Raw genomic sequence first — 19,408 nt, 5'->3', positions numbered from 1 at the left:
CAATATTGAAGAAGTGACAACAAACTCCCCGTCCCTGGACCAGTGCTCCGCCAGCTCTGCACAAAGTTCCACCCGCCCAACCTTGCTCAATTGTTTGTAATAATAAGAGAGAGAGGGGGCAGAAGTGGTATTCAATTGAAAAATTTGCTCTAATTTCTGGAACGTGGTCTGTTGGCGAAATGCAACAGGTAAAGAATTCAAATAATGTGAGATTTGCAAATAGGGAAAAATGGAGGACCTTCCCAATCTATAATATTCCTGAAATTCAGAATAAGAAAGCAGGCCACCCTCCCTGGTAAGTAAATGGCCCAGGCGTGTAATACCCGTTTGGAACCAGCGCCGAAACGCGGTGGTCTGGGAGCCAGGGAGAAAATTGGTGTTACCAGATATTGGCAGCAAATATGCACAAACTCAGGGTGTCTGCAATCATTTAGTTAATTGAACCCACGCTTGTCGAATAGGATGGATAGTGATAGAAGAAGTCAAAAACGTAGAAAGCTTCGCAGGCTCCACTTGAAGAACATAGGGCACTTCCAGAGGCACCACCAAGGCACAATCTGCAAAAGACGGGGTATGGAAAGAAGTATCCAAAACCCAATCTCTAATTACTCGCATATTGCAAGCCAAGTTATATAAGTGAAGATTCGGTACTCCCAGCCCCCCCCCCTCCCCATTCCCCACCGTTCCTGCAACCAAGAGAGAGGCAGTATAGCCCTCCATCCCTGCCAAAGGAAAGGCCGCAAGGAGCAATCCAATATCATCAAATCTTGGCGCCTAAGACAAATAGGTAAGTTTTGAAGAAGGTAAAGCCATTTGGGGAGAAAAACCATTTTATATAAATGTACCTGGCCAAACAGAGAGAAAGGTAAAGGCTGCCAGCGTTTCAACAGGTCCTGTGTGACTTTAAGAAGGGGAGGAATATTCAGCTGATATATCTGGGTAGGATTCGCGGATAGACAAACTCCCAAATAGCGAAATGATGAATCAGCCCATTGCAAGGGAAAGGAATCCCGCCAACGCTCCCGAAGAGCATCGGGGAAGGTGAGCGCTGAAGATTTTCCTCTGTTCAACCGGAAGCCCGAGAATGCACCAAAAGCTCCAAACAGATCTAAGAGCAAGGGCAGCGACGAATAAGGGTCTGTGAGGAAAACTAATAAGTCGTCCGCAAAAGCGGCACATTTAAAAATTTCCCCGCCAAAACGAACCCCTCTGATTCTGGGAGTATGTTGTATTGCTACTAATAGGGGCTCCAACTGAAGTATAAAAAGCAGGGGAGACAAAGGATATCCTTGGCGAGTTCCACGTAAGATGGAGAAAGGTTCAGACCACTCCCCGTTCACAAGTAAAGACGCTTGAGGAGCATCGTATAATTGAATGGCATCATAAAAAAAAACCCCTCAAAGCCCATCTGTCTCAGGATATAAAACAAATAGTGCCACTCCACCTGATCAAAAGCTTTTTCTGCGTCAAAGCTTATAGCCAGATATGGAGTGTGAGTGGAGCGGCACATCTCCATCGCCACAAGCACCTGACGAATGTTATGGAGGGCATATCTTTTGCACACAAAACCAACTTGATGTGTGCCCACCAGAGACGGCAAGTAAAGAGCCAAACGATCCACCAGGATTTTCGCCAGCAGCTTATGGTCAAAATTAATGAGCGAGATCGGGCAATAAGAATCAGGAGCAAGAGGGTCCTTACCCACCTTAGGGATAAGAGTGATATGAGTGTGATTCATCTGAGTGGGAAAGCTCCCCTTAGCCACTAGATCAGAAAAGAAAAGCATCAAGGGGCAGGCTATCTTATCCTTCTCTTTTTTGCACACTCATACACCCCTGCACATAGGCTCTCTTTCTCACTCATACACACCCCTTCACATGGGTTCCCTCTCTCACACAAACACACACCCTCACAAAATCCCTCGCTTACACACCCTCACTCAGGCACAAAGGCTCTAAATCCCACATACATACACTCCTGTCACTGTGCCTGTCATTTGGTGCATGCACGCACGCACACACACACACACACACACACACACACATATATATACACAGGCCGCGTCGAGGTGACTAGCTGCTTTTTGCTCCTCAGCTGTGGCTCACTGGCACCTTCCTCATCTTCAGCCATGAGCGGGATAGGCTCTGCTCATGACCCACTGGGGCCTCCTTCCACTTCGCGGCATTCTGCTCGTGGAGCACCCAGGGCCTCCTCCGTCTTCAGTCGAGAACAGGATGGGCTCTGTTCTCGGCCCACTGGAGCCTTCCTTGTCTTCAGCCGTGAACAGGATGAGCTCCATTCGCAGCCCACTGGGGCTTCCTCCATCTTCAGCCACGAACAGGATGGGATCAGTTCGCAATACACCCTGCATTTCACTTGTCTTCAGCCGCGAACGGGATGGGCTCTGTTCGCGGCCCACTGGGGCCTCCTCCGTCTTCAGCCGCAAACATCTTCACCCTTTGCTTGATCGGATTTTACAATGTCTGGTTACCTTTTGTAGCCGGACACTGTACAAGAGGCTGCAAAACTGGGCTATCCAGTCCAAAACTGGGCAGTTGGTTATGCTAGTGTCACCTCATCTTGAGCATTGTGTGCAGTTCTGGTCACCACATCTCAAAAAAGATTTAGCAGAATTAGAAAAGGTACAAAGGTAACCAAAAAGATAAAGGGGATGGAACAATTTCCCTATGAGGAAAGGCGAAAGAGGTTAGCACTCTTCAACTTGGAGAAGAGACGGCTGAGGGGAGATATGCTAGAGGTTTATAAAATAATGAGTGGAATGGATGAATAAACATTAATTAGTTGTTTATTCTTTCAAAGAGTACAACTACAAAGGGACACACAATGACGTTACTAGTTGATACATTTAAAACTAATAAGAGAAAATATTTTTTTACTCAACACATAATTAAGCTCTGGAATTCATTGCCAGAAGATGTGGTGAAAGATGTTAGTGTAGCTGCATTTAAAAAAGCTTTGGACAAATTTCTGGAGGAAAAGTCCATAAACCATTATTAAGGTGGAGTTGCCAAAATCCATTGCTTAGTCCTGGAATATCTACCCCTTGGGATCCTGCCAGATATTTGGCCACTGTTGGAAACAGGATACTGGGTGTTACGCCCGGTTGCAGATGGCTGCAATCACTTATGCTCACCTCTTTCTTTGCTGCCTTGTCATCTCTTGAAAGAATGGCGGTCTCCGCCAACCACTGCCAACCAGCCTGGCGTTCCTGGGATGGCATGGGTGCTGCTGACCGCCATCTTGTTCAGGAGTTTCCTAGTTGCAAGCGCGCGGACGACTTTTGTACACGTCATGGCAGGAACCTGGGGGACATCCCCTCCAGATGACGCCATCTACCTGCTGTACTTAAGCTGGCTGGCCCTACGCTTTGACGAGTTAGCAAGGAGTTTTCTCGTTGCTGAATTCCACTCCAATCTTGGACTTCCGGTTCCAGACTCTACTCTTGGCATGAGATACTCTGGGTACCCGCTCCTCAGGGGCCCTTCCTCTTCTCTGCCTATCTGCTCCTCGGAGGGCCTTCTGCCTTGGACTTCTTTCTATCCTGCTCCCCAGGATCTCTCCTGGAACCATCCACTGTGAGTACCTTACTGCTACGAACTTCAACTACACCAAGCCTCCTTGTGGGATCCTCTTCAGTATACCCCGTGCCTCGGGCCACTGCCGCATCATCCCCAGTAGGAGCCACTCCAGTATACCCGGCGTTGCAGGTCAGTACCGCACCATCGCTACAGGATCTTCTTCGGGGTTTCTGCATCTCAGACTATCATCTTACCTCTATTGAGACTCATCTTTGATGTACCTCGCTCTGCGGGCCACTACCGGATCTAGAGGTCTGAGCTACAGCTGCATTACTGAGAACTACCCTGCGTACCGCACTCTGTGGGCCACTACCAGATCTTCACATAAGAGGTATCATCTCTGGGGTATTGCCCTCTACCCTGAACTATATTTACTGCACCTCCCGCTCCGCGGGTTGTGCCTTTCTTCTTTCGTAATAAAGACTGTATTCGACTGCCGTGTCTGATGCCACTGAGACCATGCCTACCGATGGTGAGGCTCACAAGGCTCCTCCCTGTGGGTGGAGACACTTCTCACCTCAGCCCAGGGGTTCACACTTTTACAAGTTATAACACTGGGCTTGATGAACCTTTGGTCTGACTCAGTATGGCAAGTTTTATGTTCTTATGTAAGCAGCTAGATGTTGATTTTGTAAATGTTCAAGTTAAACATTCTATGAATTTTGAAATTAGCATAAAATACATTAGGGAAATGTAAACAATTTTTGATAAACATATTAAATTTTTTTTAATGTCATTAAATAAATCAAATCAGCAATAGGAAAGGAAATGTCAATCTATATGCCGTTTCCCAATTAAGTTGGTTAATAATTTTTTAGTTTTCTATTTTTTTATTTTATATATATATAACTATATCTAGCCGCATCAGCAAGCCTGTCGGCGTGTACTTTCTTATGATATTTCAAACGAAAGCCGCCCGGACTTCTAATCATTTGCGGCAGTCCTTGATATTCTTTTGTTATATAGTTATTACTAAAGCTTTTCATTAAATCATTGAATAAATTCACAAATGTGCAGTACTCTATTCCAACACAGTTCACTCCTCGTAGAGCATGTTTTCTCAAAACGCAGTGTGTTGACAAAGTCAGATCTTAGTTCAAGAGTAGCTCAACAACCGGCCGAAGTTTCGCAGCTTATGCTGCTTCATCAGGAGCTTGAAATATAAAACTTTGTCAAGCGGCATTTAACTCTGTTGAAAAATGATAGACGTAGTAATTTAAATATTTAGAATTCGATAAATAAACCACTTATCTGGGATCAGCGGAAGCTCAAACCTTCAAAACAGGACGACCTCGTCTCATGACATCTTGAAATGAACAGAGACCATTTTGACCACAGATGCAGATATTTAAGTGAGAGCTGAACCAATCAGGAACGCATCCATCAGCGTCAGGGGTAGCGTCACTATCAAGTTAGTTATGAACAAGACTTATGTGACGTCAGTATCAAGCTAGCGTTCACAAAAAAACATTAAGTTCTATTTCTGAATTCAGACCCTTTGGATGTAGAGTATCCAAATAGTGAATCCATCTTTGTTCGGCTTGCAACAGCTGTTTGTTAAGGTCACCGCCACGCCAGTGAGGGGAAATCTGCTCCAAGACGCAAACCTGCAAAACGTCAAAGCTATGTTTATTATTCAGACAATGCGATACAATAGGTGCAGTTTCACGTTGTGTAGCCAAACTTGAACGATGCTCAATGATGCGGGTCCGAAGTTGTCTGATCGTTTTGCCAACGTATGTCATTTTACAAGGACATTGAATTGTATAAATGACACCAGAGGATCTACATGTAGTGTTATGTTTTAGTGGGACTGACATTGGTGGATTATAGAACTCAATAACGGTAGTCACTAGCATATTTGCACAAACAGAACAAGACCCACATGTTGTGTGTGAACCAGTGGTGGATTTTTGTAGGGGGATGGTCGAATCTGAGTGCACAAGTTGATCTTTAAGATTAGAGCCTCGTGTGTATGTGAATCTCGGTCGTGACTGGAATTCACCATGATGTTGCAAAATTTGCCAATTCTGGTGTATCAGACTCTTAAAGATTGGTGCCATTGGTGAAAAGGGTACAACACATGTTAGTACATCATCTTCAGTTTGTTTAACTTTAGGAAGAAACAACCAGTCCCTGTTGGTATATTTAGCTCTGAGAAAGGCTCGCCGTACACATCTTTTAGGGTAGCCTCTCTGTATGAACCGGTCACTCAGAATTTTAGCTTGCTTAATAAAGTCTTCCTGGGAAGAACATAAGCGACGAATTCTGAAGAATTGTCCTACAGGTAGATTCTCCTTAAGACGTCTCGGATGGGCGCTGCTAAAATGTAAGAACGTGTTGCTGCTAACTGGTTTCCTATAGACTGATGTATTAAAACCATTCGATGTCTTTACAATAGTGATGTCCAAAAATGTGATGCTCTCATCTTGAAAACAAGCTGTAAAGTGTAAACTCTGATTACACGAATTTAACCAAATCAAAAAATCTGCAAATGATTCTCTTGTCCCTCGCCATAGAATAAAAATGTCATCTATATATCGACGCCATGTAAAAATATTTTGAAAAAATGGTTGAGTATCAGAAATCCATTTACGCTCAAAAGCACCCATATATAGGTTGGCTAGATCTGGGGCCATAGTGGCACCCATCGCGGTGCCACAAACCTGTTGGAAAAATTGTTTCTCATATGCAAAATAGTTTTTGGTTAAAGCTATTTGTAGAAGAGATTTCAAAAATTGCGAAGGTATACGCTGTGGACGACTTCTGGATTCAAAATATGACATAGCAATCTCTATCATCTCATCCTGCGGTATTGATGTATAAAGGGACTCGACATCTAAAGTGACTAAATATAGGTCACTAGTGTCGCATTGAAGATTTTCCAGAAAGGTAATCATGTGTTGAGAGTCTCGAATGAAGGATGGCAAGTTTGGTACATGAGGGTCAAAATGTGGTCAAAATGGTCTCTGTTCATTTCAAGATGTCATGAGACGAGGTCGTCCTGTTTTGAAGGTTTGAGCTTCCGCTGATCCCAGATAAGTGGTTTATTTATCGAATTCTAAATATTTAAATTACTACGTCTATCATTTTTCAACAGAGTTAAATGCCGCTTGACAAAGTTTTATATTTCAAGCTCCTGATGAAGCAGCATAAGCTGCGAAACTTCGGCCGGTTGTTGAGCTACTCTTGAACTAAGATCTGACTTTGTCAACACACTGCGTTTTGAGAAAACATGCTCTACGAGGAGTGAACTGTGTTGGAATAGAGTACTGCACATTTGTGAATTTATTCAATGATTTAATGAAAAGCTTTAGTAATAACTATATAACAAAAGAATATCAAGGACTGCCGCAAATGATTAGAAGTCCGGGCGGCTTTCGTTTGAAATATCATAAGAAAGTACACGCCGACAGGCTTGCTGATGCGGCTAGATATAGTTATATATATATAAAATAAAAAAATAGAAAACTAAAAAATTATTAACCAACTTAATTGGGAAACGGCATATAGATTGACATTTCCTTTCCTATTGCTGATTTGGTTTGTGTTGGAAATTATTTACGTTCTTTTTTGAGTCGTATTAAATAAATCAATACACTCAAAAACACTTTGTAGCAAAATAGTACACATCCCCAACCAAAGGAGACGTCCAAAAGGATGTGAAGAAACTTCTGTATTGAATAATCTCTCTTTTTTTGAGGGAAGAAAGCTCTTCATCTTCATGTAACTCCTGAAGGGCTTAATCACTTGATGTAATCTATCAAGCCAGAACCTTTCCATAGCTCAAAGCACTACTCCCACCATAGATCCATGTTTCGCCTCCTAAACAAGGCAGCCTCAGGGGAACTATGAAAATAATTAATTTTATATAATGTCATTATTGAGTTTTTGCATTATTTAGGTATTCAGTTTACTGTTTTGAAGTTTGACTCTGTCTTCATGGTTGCATTTTGTTGGTTAACTCATTGGTAAGAAGAGATTTTTTGGGGTTATGTGTTATTTTTTGTTTCTTCTTCATGTTTGTTTGTTTTCACTATTTTTCTAGTTCCCCTGAGGCAGCTTTGTTTAGGAGGTGAAACATGGCTCCGTGGCAGGAGTAGTGTTTTGAGCTGTGGGAAAGTTCTGGCTTGTTAGATTACATCGAGTGATTGAACCCTTCAGGAGTTGCTTGAAGCAGAGGTTGTTTTTTTTTACCAGGAGCTCTATGTGGGTTTGTGTTTGTTGGTGGGTCAAATGTTGATTGGGATGGGAAGGGAGAGTTCATTTTTTGTGCATATTTTATTTTTTTGTGAATATATTATTTTTAAGTTGTTTATTTTATGGGTTTACTTATTTATTTTTAGGGGGTGGATGTGAGAGTTAATTTGTTTTGTATATTTTGGGAGCAGGTGGTTATATATCCTTTGATATTTTGTTATTTTGTTTGTATATTGTTACGATTCCTCCTGTAGCTGCGCCATAGGAGGCATCTCACCTTTTTCTAGAGGCCGCTCCGAAGCCAGGGCCTCGCCTGAGCAATTGTCCGGATCCTGCTCCACGGCCTGGGAAGCCTTCGGTGCTGTTCGGTGCCTACTCGAGGCCTGCTCCACTGCAGCCTGGATGCTATGGTGTGGGCCACGCCCTTCTCCTAAGGGGCGGGCCCCTCTCCACTTTTATAGAGCCAGCGAGGGACGGCCCATCTGGACTCCTCCCAGAGAGTTGCCTACTCCTGGGGTATAAAAGGTTTGCTCCAGCACTCATGGTTTGCCTTGCATCAGAGTTACTTCGCTCCTGGAAGTTCCTGTCTTCCAGTGCTTTGTCAGGTCTCGTTCTTCGTTGGAGCTCCATGCCTTCGTTCCCTGTGGTTCCTCGTCCAGGCTTCCTGATGTCTCGTTTCCCAATGTCTTGCTTCCTGACGTTCCAGGTTTCCTGATGTTCTTCTCCTGTGCCTTCAAGTTCTCCTGACCTGCCAGCTCCTATGCTTCTCTGGGTGACACTTACTTTGTCATTGGAGTTGCCTGTAGCTGGATTCCTTTCCTGCGTTCCTGAGTCTTCCTGACCTGCCAAGCTCCTATGGTTCTCCGGGTGACACTTTCTTCGTCATTGGAGTTGCCTGCAGCTGGATTCGTTTCCTGCGTTCTTGAGTCTTCCTGACCTGCCAGCCCTTGCGGTTCTCCGGGTGACACCGGCTTCGTCATTGGAGTCTCGCCTTGGCTGGATCATCTTCCTGCGCTCGTCCTGCTCTTCGCGTGGTCCGTGACCAGCCTCTTCAGGCTGTGTAGGGCATGCAGTGGGACAGGGTGATCCATGACCAGTCCCGCGGGTGGACTGTGTAGGGCGCCCTGTTCCTTGTTCCTGAGTCTACGTCTATAGAACCTTGTTCCACAGCCTCCGTCTACAGTTCCTGAACTTTCGCTTGCTCTTGCCCTGAGTCCGGCCTGCTGCTTCTTGCCGATCCTAAGCGGCAGGTAAGAAAAGGCTGGGAACGGTCGGAGGATTGTTCATATACCAACATCACATTATTGGCTCCGGAAGCACGCAGGCCCGGCAGAGGGTCACCTTGTCTTCGCCCATGCTGGGACACTCCACCAACCCTCGGTTTGGTCCTGGATTCGTCTGGGATCGGGCCGAGGCTCAAGGGCACACTAAAAGCCTTCAGCTGGGATCGCTCCCAAGCGTTCCCGCTTACAAGACATATATTAATTTGAAGTTGTTTAGTGTGTTGCTTTATTTGTCTGATATATGTAATTGATTGTGTTATATTTGTTGTGGAGTATTCTATTTATGTAGAAATATGGTCTGTTTTAATTATGTATGTTCAGTTGTTATCCACCAAAATCCGTGGATTGGTGGAACAGAAATATTTTAAAATAAATAAATAAATATTCCTCTGTATTATAAGATTACTAGTGCTCCGGGTAATCATTGCATTGCGTCTGTGCATGTGCGATGTAATAACCTCATCCACAGCAGTAGGCACGACTGTAGACAGCAAGGGAGAAGTTTGCATCTCACTGAGCCAGTCAGTGTAGAAGCGGCAGCAGGCAAAGGAACACCTGCAGCAGGTAGCTCCTATCCCCTACAACTCTGCATCACTTCCTGTATACGGACAGGGAAGGGGAGTTAGGAAGAATGGGCGAGCTGCAGCCTGCCCTGTCTCCTCTCCCCATGCTCTGATTGGCAGCTGTGAGGAGTGGGGATGGGAACTCTTCCAAGTGCACTTGCCCTAGCAGCTGCTCTTCAGCTCTTCCCCTACCTCCTTTCTCTTTTGTGATTGAAGCCATAGAGACAGGGGGCAAAAACCACAGCTTAGTTTCTCCCTCTTTCAGGCAGTAGCATCCAGTTACTCTAGTAGCTCTTCCTGTACATCTCAAGAATGCTTCAGAGGAGAGAGAGAGAGAGGCACAGAGGAGGTAAAAAGGAAGGGAAGAGAGAGAACAATAGGACAGCACAGGGAATGGAGGGGAGGCACAAAGGCTAGAGGAGGGAGAGAGGGAGGCACACAGGCTGGATGAGAGGGACAGAGGAGGTACAGGGAATGAAGGAGGGAGAGAGACAGAGCAGGGCATATGGGCTAGAATGAGAGAGATACAGGTGTCACAGGGGCTGGAGGAATGAGAGCGTCAACAGGACACAGGAAATGGAGGAAGGCAGAGTTGGGGCACAGGGGAAAGGATGGAGGACTGTTCATATACCAACATCACATTGTTGGCACCTGCACCCTCCACCCACATAACAAAGCATGCAACCCACTCTGCACACACACACACTTCACACACATACACCCTCCTCACACACACACACACATACACCCTCCTCACACACACACACACACATACACCCCACACCCACACCCCAACACATATTTTCACATCCACACGCACCCACCCACACCGCCACACACATGCATGCAACACTACGCCATTCCACCCACCCACACACTCATGGGGCAATTTTAAATGCCCGGCGCGCACAAATACTGGGAGATATGCACGTGGCCAGGCTGCGCATGCACCAATTGCATTTTCAGAGTGGCCCGCCCACTGTCCCGGTGGAGCACATGCCAGCAGCTGCACAGCACGCAGAACTTACTTCAGCTCTTGACAACAAGTATGTTTAAAAACAAAAAAAAATTATGTTAGGTGGGGATTGAGGGTTGGGGCAGAGAGGGTAAAAGGGAGGAAGAGTAGTTAGGAGGTTAGGGAAGTTCCTTCCTAGTCTGCTCTTTTATTGGAGCAGACTAGGATGGAAATGGGGAAAGGCCAGATTGCGTCGCCATGTGCTTTTAAAGAAAATAGCCCCCCTTGAGCACGTGAGTGGGCACCCATGCGCGTGCCGATATAAAATCATGCATGTATGTGAGCGTGGGTACCGGATTTTATAACATGCATGCAGTGATTTATTTTATTTATTTAACAACTTTTCTATACTGACATTCGTGGGCACATCATATCGGCACGTTCATGTGCGCGCGCCGGGAGAGGTATAGAGGGAGAACATGGAGAGTGCAAATTATCACTTTCTGTTTTTTGGGGGTTCCCTTAACATCTTTGCATGCTCAGTCAAAGGGTGAAAAAAGGAGGGAGTGGGCTAAAGAATTTTATAGTGCTCACTCCATCATTCCTTTCATTAAAATTAATTTACCTATCCAGCTTGCATTTTTCACCTAGGTATGGACAAGGAATCAAGAGGGAAGAGCCCACTGGTAGGGTTGGCGAGCGAAGTGAGCAGGAGCACAGCCCAAAGAATAAAATAACTATCCAAAAATGTTCCATGCAATTCTTCACAATCTACTGCTGTTTAAAAAAATGTTGTGTCATCTGCACAGGTCCTAGTAAAGATCCCTGTGGCACTTCACTATCAACCTGTCTCCATTTGGAAAGCTAATTATTTAGTCCTGCTCTCTGTTCCCTGTCTTTTAACTAGTTATTAAACCATTGTAGGACACTGCCGCCTACTCCATGACTTTCTAATTTCCTGAGAAGTGCCTTCTGAAAATTCAAATATATCTTAGCAAGTAGCACACCTTCATCTACATGTTTATTTACAACTTCAAAAAATGTAATAGATTTGTAAGGCAAGAGTTCCCTTTGCTAAAACTGTGCAAATAACCCTGTCTATCTATATGGCCAGTAATTTTTAAGAATAGCTTTTACCATTTTGCCTGCATGTGGCTGCGCGCATTTTCAAAAAACCCATCCATGCGAGTAAGTGCCGATATGCGCACAAGTGCCAGGCCCTGAAAAAGGGGCAGGCCGGGGGGGGGGGGGGGGGGGTGGGTGGGTGTGAGCTGGGAGGAAAGGGGCAGGGCGGTGTGGGACAGAGGCCGGCAGCCGTTGGCGCGCACAAGTTGCTTCTGCTCCAGCGAAGCAGTAAGTAAAAAAAAATGTTTTAATCCTTTTACTTAGGTAGGGGGTAGGGGTCAGGGTGGAGAGGGGAAAGGGGAAATGGAATGAAGGTTAGGCAGGGAGGTAGGGAAGTCCCCCCCCCCCCCACCCCAGTCCACTCCTTAATTGGAGTGGACTGGGAGGGAACGGGGGAAGGCCTCCCCTGTGCGCTTTTAAAATCCGTGCATCCATGTGCGTGCGCCAAGAATCTACTCCTCTGTTTTTCTGTTATTTTCTTGTCCTTTCTATGCACCTCTTTCACTCCTTGGTCTTCTTGTCATCCAACCAACTCCCTCAAAGTCTTTTTGCTTCAAATGTGCTTGAAAAAGTTTATTAGTTTTTTTACTTCTATGGCAAGTTTCTTTTCAAATCTTTTTTTGGCCTGACTTGTTCCTGTTTTACATCTAACTTGCCACTGTTGCCAGTGCTTATGCCAGGGCTTCCCATGGAGTCTCAGGATATGCAAATTGGAGTCCCCAGGGCAGGTTTGGGAAGCCCTGTCTTATGCTCTTTCCTATTTTCCTCATTTGGGTCTGCTTTACATTTTTTGAAAGATGCCCCATTGGCTTTAATTGCCTCATTCACCTTATCATTAAACCATGCTGGAAGTCATTTGTCTTCCTTTAGCCTTTTTTTAATGAATGGAATACATTTTATCTAGGCTTCCAAGATGGTATTTTTAAACAATGTCCAATTGCTCATACCTCTTGCAAACTTTTAACCATGGCAACCACTTTTAGTATTTTTCTAACTAATTTCCTCATTTTATTATTGTAGCTTCCCTTTTTAAAGTTAAATGCCACTGCAGTAATTTTACTTAGTATGCATCTTCCAGTGAGTATGTCAAATGTAATTGCATTATGATCACTACTGTCAAGTGGATCCACCATTTTTACTCCTTCCATCAAGTCCTGTGTTCCACTGAGAACAAGATCTAAAGTAGTTCCCCTTTTGTTGATTTCACGACAAGCTACTACATGAAGCAGTCATTTATGGCATCTAGAAACTTTACCTCCTTACCATGGCCTGATGTGACCCAATGAATATTAGGGTAATTGAAATCTCCCATTATTACTGTGTTTCCAATTTTATTAGCCTGTCTAATCACTGTTATAGTTTGTTTCCTCATTCTGGCCAAGCAGGTAGTATCATAGAAAAGTATGCCACTATAATAAACCATGCACTTCTTTTTTATTTTATATGTTTATTTATAAGATGAGATATAAGATCTCAAAAACTCACTCTTAAACTTTAACTATCCGAATTGCAATTATATCTCATTACATTTTAGTAAAACACAAACAGCTGCCTTAACATCTACATAGACACAAAACATCCACTCATACCCATTTACACCATTTATAGAATAATGCAAAATACTACTCAAGCCTTCTAAGTCCACTTAACTGAATAATGCACATCTTTAAGTTGTTGAATTTCTGCTGCTGAAAGATTAGAATAGAGTTCCCAAGCATTTTGATCACCTTGGTTACATTTCTATGTCTATACAAAACATGATGTCTTTCCAATTGCATCCAGTCAACCATTTGCTGATGCCAGAGAATATCGTTTGGAAGTTTATCACTTATCCAGTGCATTGGTATACAAAATTTTGCTAACAAGAAAGCCATCGAAACAAATTTCTTATATCCTTTAGACAATTTCATAGTCCAGTCTAAAGATCCCAAATCATTACTTCACATTAATATGGGGGCTTAACCAAAGTGATCTTTTCTATAATGGCGAAGATTGTTTCCCAGAAATTAAAACCATGCATTTCTGAGTGACTATTGACTATGATCTATTTTAAAAGTTGCTCTGTCTCCTTTTGAAATGTTAGTGCCAGCAGCTGGGTTCCACTCTGATTAAGGTGGAACTCATCCTGTCGAAATAGGCTTCTTCTTCCCCAGAATGTTCTCCAGTTTCGAACAATTTAAAGCCCTCGTCCCTGCACCATTGTGTCAGTCATGCACTGAGCTACTGGAGCTCAGTCTGCCTCTGGGGTCTTGCAAATGTTACAGGGAGCATTTCTGAGAATGCAACCATGGAGGTTCTAGATTTCAATTCTCTACCAAAAAGCATAAATTTAACTACAGTGGCAATCCTAACCCTTCCTTCCTGGACACACACCCTTGAAGGCATTCTTTGTGTGAGAAGATAAGGTATCAGCTAGTCCAGTCATTGTACACTCTGCAATTGTGAACCCTGAATCTGGCCACCAACTGTCACCCTAAAGAAATGATGATAATTTACCGCATATGTTTTAATATTGAAATATTTTTTCTAGAAATATTTCCAGTAAAAAAAAAACCAACTTCCCTCTCTACTAGGGGCTGAGAGCATTGCCTCCACAGCATCCCTAGCTCTGACTAATCCAGGAAGTGGACCTTATGCAAGGCAGCGCACAACACTTGCCAACTGAGCCACTGGCCCAGCCCAAATAAGTCTACTTATTGATTACAGAATTCATAACCAACTACTCATACACATTAGGATGAGTTTAGTTTCAGGGGAAGGAGTGGCTTAGTAATTAGAGCAATAGTCTAATAACCAGGGAATCCAGGACTCAAACATTACTTCCCCCACTAACATTTCCTGACTCTTGTACCCACTTAAGATTGTAAGCTGTTTGAGATAGGATCTTATTGCTCCTGAATTATAAAAATGCTGTAACCCACCTTAAGCGTGATTTGGAAAAACAGGCTAAATTTCCAAATTACTATTAATATATTTCATAACCGTAAATAGGGATTTTTGTCAGGGTAACCATCACACCAACAATCCAGTTTAAATACCTCTCTATGCTTTCACAAGCCTGGTGATCCAAGGGAGATAATAATCATATCTCTAACAATTCAGACTGAATCTGGAAGCCTGATAATCTACTATGATGTACCAAAATATCCCAGTGACTTAAATATTTAAGGAATTTAAGGAACGTCCAGGGATGATATAGTATAACTACAACATTTCTTGTTCACAGTACACCATTCAAAATGTCCCAAATTAGTAATGAGGCTCTTCTTGTAAAGTGCATATTGATTATTTGAAGGCTGAGATCTTTAAAAAGACCTATGTTGTCTAGAAGGCTTTCATATAAAACATCATCTTTGGTTAATTCTTATGTTTGTTCAATAAAAGGTATCACTCGGAACTAGCAAAGGATCTACTTTTCTCCAGTTCCTACATGATCATTAGTACTTTGAATGATGTATTTAATGTACTACACAGAAATAACACAGTAAGCCTGTTTTGGTTCAACAATCCAACAGAAAAGTGTTAAACATTTTAAATCAGTGGAGACTCACACAGGGAAACATCTCTATGGAGCAGTTTTTTGTTCACTGTATGGAGCAATACCTCACAAAATGCTAAATCAGCAAAACTTAGATTAAGCCCTTGAAAGAGTGTGTTACACTCATCTGCCTTTTATATCCCTTGTGGTACACATGGATACACTATCTTGATTAGAATCCAATATTTTACCTTATAGTTAAAATTTGATATTGTGGGTCAGATATAATGTAGGGTTTTCTTCATTTTGTATCTATGGGGAAAATGCTTAGTATATCTGGTCCTATATGTCATAATGGACATACTGCAATACCATACAATCCCATCAAGATTCCTATTCATCCCACAACATGATTCCTGTCCATCCCTATGTGTGTGTGTGTGTGTGTGTATATCATTGTATCCTAAAGGCTGAATTTCATCTTTGCTGAGCTTTTCAGTTTTGAAGGTTTTCTCAAAGTAATGCGCATACTCTCTTGTGGGATCCAAACACATCTGCAGTTCCAGTGAGCAGTTTATAATGATTAATTGAAGTGGAGAATGAATCTTTATTTTGGGAAAATAAATTCAATAAACGCCCTTTCTAAGTTATTATAGTTTTATTAGTGTTGAAGTTCCACTGTCTTTATACTCTTGAATTTCATTCATAGTAATATAGTAACATAGTAGATGAGAGCAGGAAAAGCCAACCGAAACAGCAAATCTGCCCAGTTATTCCTGTTTATACTAACAAATATATATCCCATCTTGTCTTCCTCCTTTGTGGTCCACTCTTATGAATAACTCAGCACACAGGATCCCTTTATTTAGTTCACATCCAGCACCCTTCTCTTCCAATGTATAACCAAAAAGCTTTGTAATAATCCAAGGAGAACATAAGTACATAAGAAATTGCCATGCTGGGTCAGACCAAGGGTCCATCAAGCCCAGCATCCTGTTTCCAACAGAATGCTGCCCAGTCATCTGACTTCCTAGATCCCTGCAACTTTTCCAGATGGTACCTCACCACCAACAACCTGCTGACCCTATTCGGTAGAAATAAGGAGTGCCTGCATTTTTGCAAGGACTTCATGTTACCGTATTACTGTCCTTGCGGGGCTGCTAGGCAGATGCAGCTGCTAATTAATTCTGTTATTGCAGCCTGCCAGACTGACCCAGCTGCACAGATATCTGCATTTCCACTTTGCTATCTATTCTGGCAGTCCCAATATTTATTTTTGAATTATTCTAACAGGACACTTTAAAAATGTCCCACTAGTTTGTTCTTCTGCTATCTGTTCACTTTTCTGCAACTAAGGATCCTCAGTGTCTTCATGAAGGCTGTAGCAAATAGAAATTAAACAAAAAATGATTACTTTTTTACCAAAAAAAGAACCAGTTCTATTGATCAAGAAATTCCATTTTATTGCAAGTAAAATCAAACCTCAAAGTTGTTGTGAGCACACATTTTGTGCATATTATCAAAGAGTTGGAGCTGGACATCTAAGTTCAATGTTATATGTTTCATTTTAGATGCATTCAAAATGTAATGAATATTTAAAAATCACCAGTTTTCAAATCATGGTACTGCAGATCCTTCATTTAGATGCACAAGACTTTAGAGATGTAAAAAAGAAGCCAGTCTTCAAAGCAAACAACACTTGTATATTAGGTATTCACTTCGATGAACTTATGCATTGAAGACCTTTAATTAACATATTTTATGCATATGAGAAAAAGTGTTTCAAAATATTTAGCTATATGATTTTTTTTAGGGAGCCTCACAAAAAATTCATTTCAAAGATGTAACCCCTGTTAAGACATATTAAAATACAAAATATGGTAAACCATACAGATAATAATGGTGCGTGTATATCATAATAATCACATGGCCACATTTTATTCTAAAATCGTGTGGACTGGGCTAATTGACTTAAGTATGTGCCATAGTGCCAGGTCTGACCAGACTTGAGTATACTCAGCCTCAGGGAGAGGGGAACGATGACTGCCGCTATAGTGGCAACCCTTATCGGTCAACCAGGTACATTTTGAATGAGAAAGCCCTCCAGTCCTAGGGTTGGCAAGGGTCACCTATACTGCATGAAAGAAACCACTGAGGACTTAACTGGGGGAAAAGATAAAAAAATAATGTGGTCAAAGGTTATACATTTTAACCATTTTAAAACCCATAAACATGTACCTCATGCAACAGGAAGGCTTCCAAGCCTGGATCCCCCTTGTCTTAAGAATGTAGAAAATTTGGACACTATGCCTAACATACCTGCATTCACAGAATATTAGTAATTGCACAATTCACACATAATGTACATAAAATCTCATAATACAATTTGGAAATGGTTGTCATAATATAAGAACAATTATTTTCTCATGCTATTAAGTGAATAAACAGATTCAGACTAATGACCAGGGCTTTCAAGGACCACAATCCATAAGGACCCAGTCCCAGTCTTTTCATAAGCACAACAAATGGTCACAGCTTCCAAACAAGATACAGGCAGTCATGATTCAGAACCAAATCCAAATTATTGTAAAGAAATATTTGCATAGCAATGAGCCAGAGTGCAAAGGGCCAAAAGTATTTGCCATATATTATTATACCAGCACAATCAAGGTCTGAATTAAATATACTACAAATTAATAAAGACCTGAATCAATAAATGTGATTATTATGAAACTGTAAAATATTTATAATTTCAAATATCCATAGCAGAACCTGTGTGGAAACTGAGAAATTTCATGAAATTGGACATCTTTAAAAACCTATAAAGTCAAACAATACAAACACTATTTTTATCTTAAGTGGTGTAAAATGTTGCTGGAAAATCAAAAATTATAGAGACTCTCATACATTAAACCTCAGTATTTACATGCCTGACTAAGGGGTGCAGATTTTAGATGCATATATGACATTACACTTAGATACCCAATATTTAAAAAATTATATAGGATATCTATAGGAAAACCATACTTATCGATCCCTCACTTAGGCCTAGATTTTTCATTCTGCTATAAATATAGTGGAATGAAGAGTCGCGGCCAGAAATGGGGTGGGGTGGGCAGTAGGTTGCACTCGGCCACATCGAGGTGGAGCGTTTTCGCCTGCCATGGTTGCAGCCGCAGCGCACACCATCGCCCCCATAGCGCTCCTGCAAAAAGTGTAGTTATTTCCGGCACTACTGCCAGCGATAATGTGCAAAACATTATCGCCCACAGTGCAACCAGGCCCAAATTTTTTTAAATCCTGTCCAAATCCTGCCCAGACCCCTCCCCTTTCCCTCATTTAAATTTTGTCACGATGCGGTCATTATTGCGTGCATTAGAGCACGTGACAAGGCCCTAATGCACGCGATTACAGCCCATCGCATTTTGAAAAATGACCCTATGAGATGGCCATCTTAACTTGTATTTAATGTAGAGATATAAAAAGTCACCTTTGAAATTTGCTCAACTGCATCATTTCTTTACTTAGGCATTGTAATTTTACTTTTTGTCCATCAAGATCCCGATGAAGATTTTGAAAATGCAGCTGTTTGTACATCATTAGATTGTCACAGGTAATAGCATCTGATTTTGTGATGACTATTTATTTGGTCATTTTTTATTTCTCTCCTTATCATTCAGGGAACCAAACCCTCAGGCAAGTTATAATTAAACAAAGAAACAGATTGTAAATACACTTCAAACAAGTAAAGACAACACACTAACTAAATAATACACTAATCATAATTAGTGACACACAAAAAAAGAAGAAAACTGGTCAAGGATAAAAGAGAAAGTTTCGCCATTAAATTCATATAGAGGTAGATATTCAAACATAGAAAGCTGGATAAGTTGTGGGTGGGCAGTGGGCAGATTGGGGCAGTGCTCCTTAGTCAAGTAAGTTATTTGGCTAAGTAGGAATATTCAAACTTGGAAAGATAACATATCTGGGTAAGTTAGACCTGCGCAATAGCAGGACTAAACTTAGATAGATATGACTTATCTGCTTAAGCAGTGCTTGCTACAGGATATTTAGCAGCATAGCTACTGAATATCCCATCTAAGTCCGGGATTCACCATTCTAACACAGAATGGTGAATCCAGCGAAAACGGGGGGCGGGGCAAAGAGGGGGGCAGGCCTGCGAAAGCTGGCAGCCATTGAACCAC

The sequence above is a fragment of the Rhinatrema bivittatum genome, chromosome 2 (genome assembly GCF_901001135.1).
Source record: "Rhinatrema bivittatum chromosome 2, aRhiBiv1.1, whole genome shotgun sequence".
Taxonomy (NCBI): domain Eukaryota; kingdom Metazoa; phylum Chordata; class Amphibia; order Gymnophiona; family Rhinatrematidae; genus Rhinatrema; species Rhinatrema bivittatum.
This window is presented reverse-complemented; position numbering follows the sequence as displayed.